This window comes from Crinia signifera, chromosome 7 (genome assembly GCF_055691185.1).
Source record: "Crinia signifera chromosome 7, ASM5569118v1, whole genome shotgun sequence".
Lineage (NCBI taxonomy): Eukaryota > Metazoa > Chordata > Amphibia > Anura > Myobatrachidae > Crinia > Crinia signifera.
The window spans coordinates 115,816,016-115,827,652 of record NC_139223.1 but is presented as its reverse complement, the minus strand read 5'-3'; positions in this window follow the sequence as shown (position 1 = coordinate 115,827,652).

Sequence of the window (11,637 nt, the reverse complement as noted above, 5' to 3'; positions counted from 1 at the left end):
AATTCTTGATCAGGAAAAATGGCAGATATAGAAATCAGTAACAATCCAGAGCCAAACAGCTGGCAGAATAGTCAATTGAGCTGAGTCTGCCATAAAAACCTCTCTCTCCATGTTATTTTCCATCCGATAATTGTGTACTAAATCAAGGATATTATTCGCCGGAATGTCAGCGTTTATTCAATTACCTTATTTACTATGACACTACTCCCATACAGTATATAAAGAAACAATTTCAATAAAGTGAAAAGTTATTCACAACATTCAATGGAATAGTACAGTATGCAGATGAGTTACATTACATTATACAGTATACTGTGCAGTCCATGGCATTGTTCGCAATCTACAGCAAGCACATACAGACCTTACTGTATACTACAATACAATAGAAAGTCAATGCAGAGTTCTGTATCTTCCCTTCATGATCACTGATTAGTACTGTATTCATTAACACCGAGTGCACCATTTACTGTATACAGTACAGTATGTCTACAGCAAAACACCTCCCCCAACCAATTTGCTTACATTAAGTCAATGCAGAGTTCTGTACCTTCCCCCACGATCACTGATTAGTACTGTATTCATTAATATTGAGCGTACTATTTACTGTATACAGTATGTCTCTAGCAAAACACCTCCCCCAGCCAATTTGGTCACATTAATCTTGAGATGTACAAACTGTGGTAGAACTAAAGTATGCTACTGTATGTAAACACTATTGGAATTTTGTCCATACATTATGTACTAAATCTGGGATTTTCTCTATACATTATGTACTCAATTTGGGATTTTGTCCATACATTATGTACAAAATCTGACATAAAATACAGTATGCACAATGCTACGTAACAACTAATTTACAGTATGTTCACTACTGTCTAGTACAGAATATGGATTTTGTCCGTATATTTTGTACTACAGTAATACTGTGTTATTATACGCTGTCTTAAATCAAAGCAGTTACAGTATTTTATATGACTATTCTCGTGACATACTGTATCTGCAATCTAAAGTCGCCATCTGCCGTTCTTACATTATATGATACAGTATTAGAGTTAGAAAGTCAAAGCAGGCTTACTGTTTACATTACAGTACAGTATGTCACAGTATGTACAGGAAGGCAGACTGCAATCAACATACAGTATGTTGTCTGACCGCAATCAACATCTTATTGTCTGAGGTGTCTGTCTGTGTTTGAGTGCGCTGTTTTCATGGCGCAGTACAGCGTAATGATAGACAGGTCCTTAAATAAAATTTTCTTTAATTATCCAGCATTAGTGAAGATTAGAATGGCTTCCATGTTCATACAGTAGCAATCTGTACCAATGACATGTATAACCATACACATCTGCTGCTGCGAATTCTATCCAAGTGCACTATCCCTAAAGTAAGGACAAAATCTGTGGTGTGAAGTTGCGTAGCAGTCTAGCATTGCGTTTTGTAGAAGATACTGTACTGTAGATGTTTTTTTCTTTGATAAAGGGAAGAACGTTGATTGGCCAGTTTCTCATACTCTCAATGTCAACTCCAACATTGTTGTATTCGGCACTGTAGTCTTAACGTGGAACATTAGTCACTCAGTGGTTAAACTATGTATTATATGGCGTGGGACATAATGCAGGCCATAACGCAACTACAACTCGCGACTCAGGCCTAAAAAGCACGTTGTGAGCCACCATATATGAGGACACATATGTATTGCTATGATGTAGCAGCTGCAGCTTTTTTCCAAGCCAAGTTCTGTTGTGCTATGTACAGTATACAGACTCAGTCGCACACATATATTTTGAATATCAAATTAATAAACAACTTATTGTAAAGCAAAAAAATATAACCAATGCTAACAGTTTTGATTGGTGGCTCACTCACACAAGACATCTTGTGGTGTATTGAGGCTAATTGTTAAGAAGAGGACACATCTGTATTGTTTTACATTTAATTATCCTTTTGCATTATACAAATTGATAAACAGAATCTTATTGGTAGCTACCTTTTTTGTCATATTTAGAAGTTTTAATTAGTTTACCCCTTAGAGCTGTATTTTTCAATCACTGTGTAATGGCACACTAGTGTGCCTTGAACTGTTCTCAAGTATGCTACCAGAACTAGTGATATCCACACCAGTTTACAGCCACCACCACCAGTTCAAATGGTATTCACTGGTTTCTTCCTGCTCTATTACTTTCTCTATATCTTGGGCATATGAGGCCACCCCTTTCTGATGTTAGTGGGTCCAGATGTGGCTACTGGCCCCTCCTCCTCACCATATACTAATCACCATCAGTTGTGAGTGACTGTTGTTGCTCTTTCTCTCACATCATTGGTGTTAATGTCAGTCCCAGTGCCACGGTTCAAGGGCTCATTGCTTAAGAAGCTGCCCGGAGACTGCATAGGATATGAATTTGATTGTGAGAAGATGAGTAACAGGAAACATGGTGAGGTGCTGCTTGGGTGTCCTGCTGTTACACTGTCCACACTATGGCCCTTATTCAGATCGGTGCGGATATTCCCGAATTCTTACGGTGCGGTCCGCACGCCACGCTGTGCGGCGGCGTGCGGGCATCGTCCGTAGAAACGCCCACGTGTCCTCCGCATTCGGACGGACTCACTCTTTAAGAACAGGGCGTGTGTACGGGCGACATACAAACCGTGCGTGTGCGGTGGAAACGTACAGATTCTTGCACGGTCTTCCCGCACAAGCACGGTCTTACCGCGTCAGAACGTACGGGAAGCTGTCCGTACGCCCCGATGCGGAGTATTTACGCACAATCCAACACTTTTGTACTGAGTACACACAGCGATCACATGACCCACTTAGGCTATTAGGCAACCTCCTGAAAAAGGGATTGTTATCAATTTCAATCAATTAAATGCTCATCTATACTAACCCACATTCCTACTTCATTCATGACACACATTAACCCTTACAGCATGTGACCCTATCATACATCGATATACACTATGTACATTTTGCTTATTTTAAACATTTTAAACAACTTACACATATACTTTAGCATGTTAGGAAAAAACACTGACAACTTTGAACTTTAAATAAATATTTATTCAGAAACAATATTAACAAAAATGAAAACTAATTTTCAGCATCAATTATGCTTTCAATGAGGGTCGTCATTTGCCGCATCAGCCCTCGTAGACGAAGGAGGGCCCCACGGCGACCCTCCTCTGCTTGGGCAGGCTCATCTGTGGAGGAAATTCAAATTTAAAAATGACTAATGATATTCATGCATACATTTAACATAGTCAAACCTACATTTTAAACATGCATTCTGACAGGTGTGTGTGTATATATATATATATATATATATATATATATATATATATATATATATATATATATATATATATATATATATATATATAGAGAGAGAGAGAGAGAGAGAGAGAGAGATATATATATATATATATATATATATATATATATATACACACACATATCTAACTATATATATGAGACATACCCCTATACATACATGCATACATACTACATGGAAAGCCTGATTTTGGCCCTCTACCCTTTACTCTGTAGAACACCTCACAGTCATACTGCTCCTTCTCAATCCAAACCCACCCATGACTAAACTCTGAGAAGCATGCTACGCGCTGCACCAATCACAATTTTGCAAACAAAGTTCAGTGTCTGTTATATGATGGAGCCTGGCAGGGGAGTTACACAACTCTCAGGAATGCTCAGTACATATGTACAATCAAGCATGGCTTGCCTGCTGATGGTCTGCTCCAGAAATCATTGTCATAATGCCAGTTAGGGGAAGCTGCAGCACTAACCCACTCCCATGCTCAAAAGCATTACTAAGACCAAATCCACACACAATTATGGTGCAAAACATACATGCAGTTAGTTAATGAATGCACATGATTTTTACATGCATCATTCCTTTAAAAAAAATACATATACCTACATTACAGCATGTCAAACAGGAAGTCACACATATATAGTGAATGATTTTTCTAATCATTAGCAGCCATGTACCCACATTAACTGAAATAATATATTAAAAACATTCACTGGTTATTATGTAATATTTGCATTAAAACTCACATCTTGCGATCTGTAGCCTAAGGCGTTGCAGTAGCTCCGGTTGCCGCCGGCGCAGATCTGACCACCTTCGCTCCAATTGGGCCACGGACCTCCGCACCTGTGTGCGTGCGAAGATCCGTCTGCGGGCAGTACGATAGGCCTGGCGCTTTTGGGCATTTGTAATAAAGGGAACCGCACGCCCTAGACTGGTCTCCATGACAGACACCAGGACCCTTAGCTCAGCAGTACAGAATGGTGCTGCACGATGGGAGGTCACCATTTTCCCATAGGGGCACCACAAGCAATCATGGACTGTCATTGGTTGGGAAGATTGTTATTTGGTATTAACTTTATTGTTCATTTTTACAGTTACAGCGTGTATGCGCCATAACAGACAGCTAACCCTTTGCATCGCAAACCCACACGTGCTGTACCTTTGCATAGTTTAGCAGACCATTATATATAATCTATAACATTCACCAAACATGGCTATAAGCAACAGGTGAAATAGTCTGCATCACTAGCCACTTACACCTAACTCAATACGGTACTAAACAGCTATTTTATACAAATAGCCAATAGTGGCAGACCTTTTCCCAAAATTAGGCCATGCTGCCATGTGTACACTTACCTTCTACTGGCCCATACTACAGAGGTGGAATGAAAAGTAGCTAGCATCCAGCCTGAATTTGGAGTGCTTTCACATGTGATTTGGATGCTAGCACTGATTACTTGTGTCTAAGTGGTGGACTGGATTTACATATGGAATGGGTAGTGTCAGTTGTACTACATACCAAACAAGTGCACAGTACAGATGTACAATCAAATATACATTTCATGTGTGACCTCAGTTTTATTTGGTCTTTGGTGTTGGAATCTGCATTTAGCTACTAAATCAGACTTACTCAGTTTGCCAAGTTTTTGAGAAAAATTTATCCACACCAAGGGGCGTTCCGTATGCGCCGCACGGTTGACGCTGGCGTACGGGACGCGGCCGTACGGAACGCAGGTTGCAGCTGATTAACGCCAATTACAGAAATAGTATTTAAAGTTGTCCTAGAAAGGCAAACACTTGTTGCAAACATGGCAGGCTCAGAGTCAGAGGAAGACCAGGTGGTGCAGAATCTCTTGTCCCGCATGGAGGCCAACACCACCTATGTCCCACTCAAACCAGAGCACCCAGATGGCCCATCAACATCAGGCCAATCAGCAGCTGGGCCATCCTCAGCATCAGCAGAATCATTGGGAACACAGCAGGCGGCTTCCCAACAGAGTAGCCAGCCCAGCACTTCAGGTACAGCAACCGGTGGCCGTGGCAGTGCCCGTGGCCGCAGTGGGGCAACAGAGGAACCAACCACAAGAAACATGGCATATGAACCGCGGGAGCTTGACATCCTGGTGACCCGGGCACGTGATTTAATTGAGTGCCCAGCGGTGAAGTTGACACACACAAGGAGATGGAAGATCTGGGAGGAGATAACGGTGGAGATTAATGCAGTGGCTCCACAAGTTCGTCAGACGGAGCATGTTAAGAAGAGGCAAGTACATGTGTGTTACATTTGAGTAGTACAAGTCCAGTAATGTTAACATTCAATATTATATGGAGTTGGGCAATGGGTGTTCAAGTTGCTTGGAGGCACAGACATGTTGGCCATGACATTGAATTGATAGTTATTGGAGGGTGACTGTTTTTGTATCTTCTAAGGGTTGGTTTGAAAAATGAATATAATGTAAGTTTGGTGTCAGTAGGCACATGTTGTATTATGTTTCAGATTGCAATGGGTGCTACAGCAAACATGAGGAGTTACATGTATTAATAGGTACACTTTGATTGCAGGTGGCACGACTTCAAAGGCAACCTCAAGAAGAAATTGACCCAGCGGTGGGAACACAGCCACACCTCTGGGGCTGGCCCCATGCCATCCAAGCTGGAGCTCACCCCCCTGGAAGAGATGGCCCAGTGCTGTATTGCAGTGGAGGAGGTCCGGGGGGTGAGCACTATAGACAGCGAGTCCCCAGCGGAAGTGATGGCTTCTACGCTTGAAGGTAATTATTTGCCAGGCCATAAGTAGATGTTTAAAATTTGGCATGGAATGTGTGGTAATTGGTAATTTCTCGTTCAACAGCATCCCCACCGCTTGGTCAAGATTCTCTTGAGGAGGTTGTGGAGTCTGTGCCACCTGGCCCCAGTAGCAGGCCCGTGCAGCAGCAGCCGGGATTGTCCGCGGCTGAATTGTCCATGTGGGGCCGTGTGCTGGATAGTATTGTGCAGCAGGGAGAGTCTGCATTCGAGCGGGTGCGTAGGGCTGAGGAGGTGCTGCAGGGTTTGACCACCAGCCAGCAGAGTATTGCTGCGAGCCTGCAGGCTATGAGTGCCAGCCAGAAAGCTATGAGTGCCAGCCACCAAGCTATTACTGCTAGCCTGCAGGTGCTGGCTGATCAAGCCCTGCGGCAAAATGACCTCCTCCTCCGCCATAATGAACTTATGGTGGAGCTAGTTACCAGCAATAGGGCCCTAATGTCACCCGCTTCGGGTGCATTACCAACATCATCACTCCCTGCTGCCAGAGGGGGAAGAACATCCACCCCCTCACCAGCATGTGCTCCACATGAGCCACCATCTGACTCTGGCCGTGGACGAGGCCGAAGAACTGCTGCACGTGGCAAGGAGCCTGCCAGGGGCAAACGTGCCTGCAAATGAACTTGTGTCCCCATTAATCTCCCCCGTTATGTCTTCCAAAATCTTCCATTGAGCTGTGTGTGTCAGCATCCTGTGTCCAAATCCGTGCCCAGGGTCACCACTTTTGCCCGCGGTTCAAATGTCATGTTTGGTTCCCCTGTTGCCCTGTTTCGGCTAGCATTACTGTGTGCTGTACTTGAAGTGTTGGTGCTGTACTTTTGTTGTGAAGCCACCTGATGTGTTCCTAATGATTCTGCTGTGGCTATTTATTCTATATTATTTATTTTTTGTCCTGTTATGGTCCCATTTGTTTTGTGATGTTTTTGTCATATTTGGCAAAGTTTCTTTAATAAATGATATTTTGGACCCACAAATGTCTGTATTAATTGATACATGCAGAAGTGCCATGTGTATTAGTATTATTAATATTAAGTTGTGTGCATTATTTGCAGTGTAAAAGTGTGTGACAAGTGCAGCATGTAATGTTCCCTTTAAGCTGCAATGCTTCCAATTGTAGCCGTGAGAAGCGTGTAATTAACAAGTAATGGGTAAAGTATGTGATTGTATTGGGTTCAGGTGACATTGGTTGAGGTGCGTCCGTCCTGATTAGGCGTTCCGATTGCCTAGCGCATGACCGAGTGGTGTCCGCAAAGCAAGAGTAGCCTTTTGGACACCGCACATTTCTTCCTTTTTTGTTCGCGTGCATTCGGCGTGCTGTCCGAATGCACGCCTACCAAAATATGTGTACTCCCCCATGTCCGCCCATGTTTCCGCCCAGTTTAGCCCACTTTGAAACTACGCCCCTGTGTCATTCCGCATGACGCCCATAACACACCCATATTGCCCGAGTGATTGCGGTGCACATTTCTGTACGGTATTAATGAGAACAAGTACGGAGACCATGCGTGGCACATGCACGTCGCGTTCTCCACGCATGCGCAGACGGCTAAAAAACGCCATCCGAAAGAATACGGAAAAGTACGCACCGATCAGAATAAGGGCCTATATCTGTAGGAGAACATAATGGCAGTTAGGCAGTGATTCTTATTGTGTCCACATAATGGCATTTTTAACTCTACCCCTGGGGCACTGCACACTGAAAACAATTGGCATAGAGTCTCTCCTGTATTCTGCAAGCAGTTGAGCCTGGCCCAGACAGTGCTGTGTCCATTTGGGGGTCAATGTGTTCTTTGGGGGACAATGCAAATTTTTTATTTTTTTTTATGTGGGGAACGATATAATATTTGTTTTCAGGAAAGGCCAATGCATTTTATACATATTTCTTGTGGGGACCAGTGTGGTTGTTTGTTTCATATGGGGCCAATGGGTTTGTTTGTTTTTCTGTGTGGGCCAATGTGTTCTTCCTCTGTGGGGGGGTTATGTGTCCCTTTGCAAATTTAAATTCTTTTTTGATGTGCCGTGATCTGATAAAGGTTGAAAATCACTGCCTCAGAGTGTCTACCCTAAGTTTGGCCCACAGATGGCCACAATTCATCTAATTTATAACAACCACAGCTGATAAATATTTGCTTGACTTAATAACAGATTGACCATATTAGTAAAAACGAAAAAAAAAAAAAAAAAAGATTCTAATAAACCAAATAATAATTAAACAGTTTCTGCATTACATAAAAGGATACCCCCCCTTTGATTGTCTTAATATATTTTCTAAAGCATGGAAGGAATCTTTGTTATTATAGTTTTCAGTAATCAAGTTAACCCCCATTCACCACATCCTCAATTGTGCCGTAGTATCAGCCTCACAGGAGTTTTCTAAATGAAACTATTGTGCTTATAATGATGGTTCTGGGTCTCTGAGTGACTACAGAGCCAGAGGAGGTGACAAGTCTAACTGTAGGAAGCACTTGGAAATTATTTTATTTATGTAATGCCATCAAGGCTCATTTGATTTAATTCAGAAACATTGTCATAACTTTTCTCCTCAGGCACACATGCAAATGAATTCTCATGAATGTAATCTTGATTTATTTAAAATGTAACACCTCTTTGTAAATCAAATCAAAATGCATAATTAGCAAACTCCTTTTTCAAGTAGATACTTCATGTCAGTTGGAAGAGAATGTAACGATAATCAAATGCCTTTTAATTAGCTTTTGGAATTTTGAATTGAAAAGAAAGTTTTTGTTTAAGGCATGAACTCAATGTGTAGACTGTGATAGTGGATTTACTGGCATATACAGTATATGGCCACATTACACGCACAATGGGGGTTATTCTGGTTGAATCGTCAGGCTGCAGATTCTTCCAAACCCCACCCTGCAAATGATCGCTTACCCGCTCCCCACCCCCTCGCAGCATGGGTTCATCCACACAGGCTGCAAATAGAGGTTTAGCATAAACCTCCATTTGCATGCTGCAGGTAACCTCCCACATCTTTCGATGGTCGACGACCATCGAAAGATGTGGAAAGTACAGGCATATAAAAGAGACTTTCAAGTCACTTCCATATGCGTGTACACGGTGACAGAAATGGGTGGGCAGCTGACATCTGGGGATGTCAGCTGCCCACCCCCCACTTCACAGCCTCATTACCATGAGAATGCCCAGCTTTCTCATGGGAATGCCCATGAAATGCTGGGCGTTCCCATATGGTAATGGGGCTGCCCAGTGCCCCCGCCCTCCTCCGCCCCTGCCTGCCGTGTAAAGTGCGTGCACCCTGCGAACCGAAAGTTTGCCGTGGGTGCACGCACCCTATGTCTGCACATGCACAGAAGCACAACATCGGTCCTCCGTGCGAATACACGGTGGACCGAATAAGCAGGAATACCCCCAAATGTCTGCTAACAAATACAGTAATTCATAGTACATCATACACAGTGCCTGATTCAGAATTTATCACTGATGTGCAAATTCACATTCTGTTTATCCAATGACTGCGCATAGCAAAAGGATCTATTCGCAACCGCCTCGCACTTTAACACAGGAAGTGGTAACTTGCTGTTTCCTGGGAGTGTCCATGTTTTTTAAGGTATGGTTTGTGACATCAACACCGACTTATGCGGGGTACACACCAGGACGACCCGTTCACGATGCACATCGTGGGCAGGTCGTCAGTTTTTCTTCTGATCTGCTCACGATAACGCGGGGGGCACAACCCACTCACGATGTGCACCGAGAGCGGGTCTGATCCGATGGCGACCAGCACCCGGGAGTATGGTCGTTTCCAGATAATGACCGAATAACGACCGACCGACCCGCATGACCGCGCATCGGATCGGTATTGGACCACACCAGGACAGAAAAGGGCCCAATCACCACACAATCTACATCCAATCGGTCGGAATTTGATCTAGATTGATGGGATCGGACTCTTGTCGTCCTGGTGTGTACCCAGCATTAGATCAGACTGTCTGTCTGTGAGCTGTGGAAGGGTCAGACTTACTCAAACTTGCGCAGACTGGAAAAAATTATTTGATGGTTTGTGAATTGCATATGGATGTGTGACAGAATACTGGCTAGTGATATTTTCACAATTCACAATTCAATTTACCCAGGGTGGGTTTTCTTTCTTTCTGTCTGTGTTGTGTCTAACTACTCGCAGTCATCTGCAACTTTTCAGATGAATGATCAGGAACCGAACCAGATCCACAGTACACAGAGTTACATTACAGAAATCGATCATCACTGGACCGGTGAGGCTGTAACCGTATAACATGACCCTGTTCAGAAATCAGAGAACCCAGGTATGATGGAGATAGCATTAATGGACTTTGCTATAGCTAGGAGTTGCTGTGGCATAAATGCATCTATTTTAACTCTTTCGCTACCAATTCTGTACATTTTCTGGAGAGGCCTGCACAAGACTTTTGTTGACTTTACAGTTGGCAAGCTACTGTAGGCATTACAGTTATTAATCATACAGTAGTTAATAATTACTCATAAAGGTGTGACCAATCTGCACATCTTGCAACACAGCTGGCTATTTTTTTTTCCACGGCTCCATTGAATTGCCAGGAGAGCTCTACAGTGTCCATATAAAAATAATTGTATTGAGTCCTCAGTGTAATCTGTCTCCTAGAATCAGGAGAAGCATTTTTGAGGGTCATATTTGCCATATGGGGACAGAGATTGTACTAAGTGGGCTCTTTATATAAAAGTGTGCAAGTCATTTAAGATGATCATTTTTCATTCTCTGAGATTCCAGTTGTCATCCTCAGTTATTTATTTATAACCAGAGCCTGCTGAATAATCTATGGAGCCTTAAGTGTTCTATTTGGTGCAGCATTTTTGTGAAATAAATCTCCACATAAAAACAGATTAGAATAATATGGGTTTCCTAAAGCCCAAAGTGCCTAACTTGGCTAATGAATATATCTAGTGATGAGCACGTCTGGATTTCTGAAAAACAGACACTACCGAACGCAGGGATCCAAACTGCGATCCGAGCGCCGTTCAGTATTTTGCAAAATGAGGCAGAACGTCATTGACCCACCATCGTATCCGGTATATCGGCGCACGATATACCGGATGCGATATTGGCCGATATATTGGATGTGATATCGGATGATATATCTATGCGATCCGATGCAATTTTTTACCTGTTCATAACCCCACTATCCACTACGCATGGATTGTTTTTATAAAGCGTGGCAATCGTAGCAAGCCCCACGAGGATACGTGGATTACTGCGCTCACCACACTATATAAAATCAACTCCATGTGTAGTGGATAGTGGGGTTATGAACAGGTAGAAAATCGCACTGGATCGCATCCGATATATCGGCCGATATCGCATCCAATATATTGGGCGCCGTGAAACTACACAAGTACCTTGTATTCTCACTAGATTAGAACTCAATATAAATCCCCCACTACCCATCGCCATCTTCACTCCGGCAAAGGAGAGGGTTGAGGGAGGTTGTGTCTCTCTAAGAAATTGGAA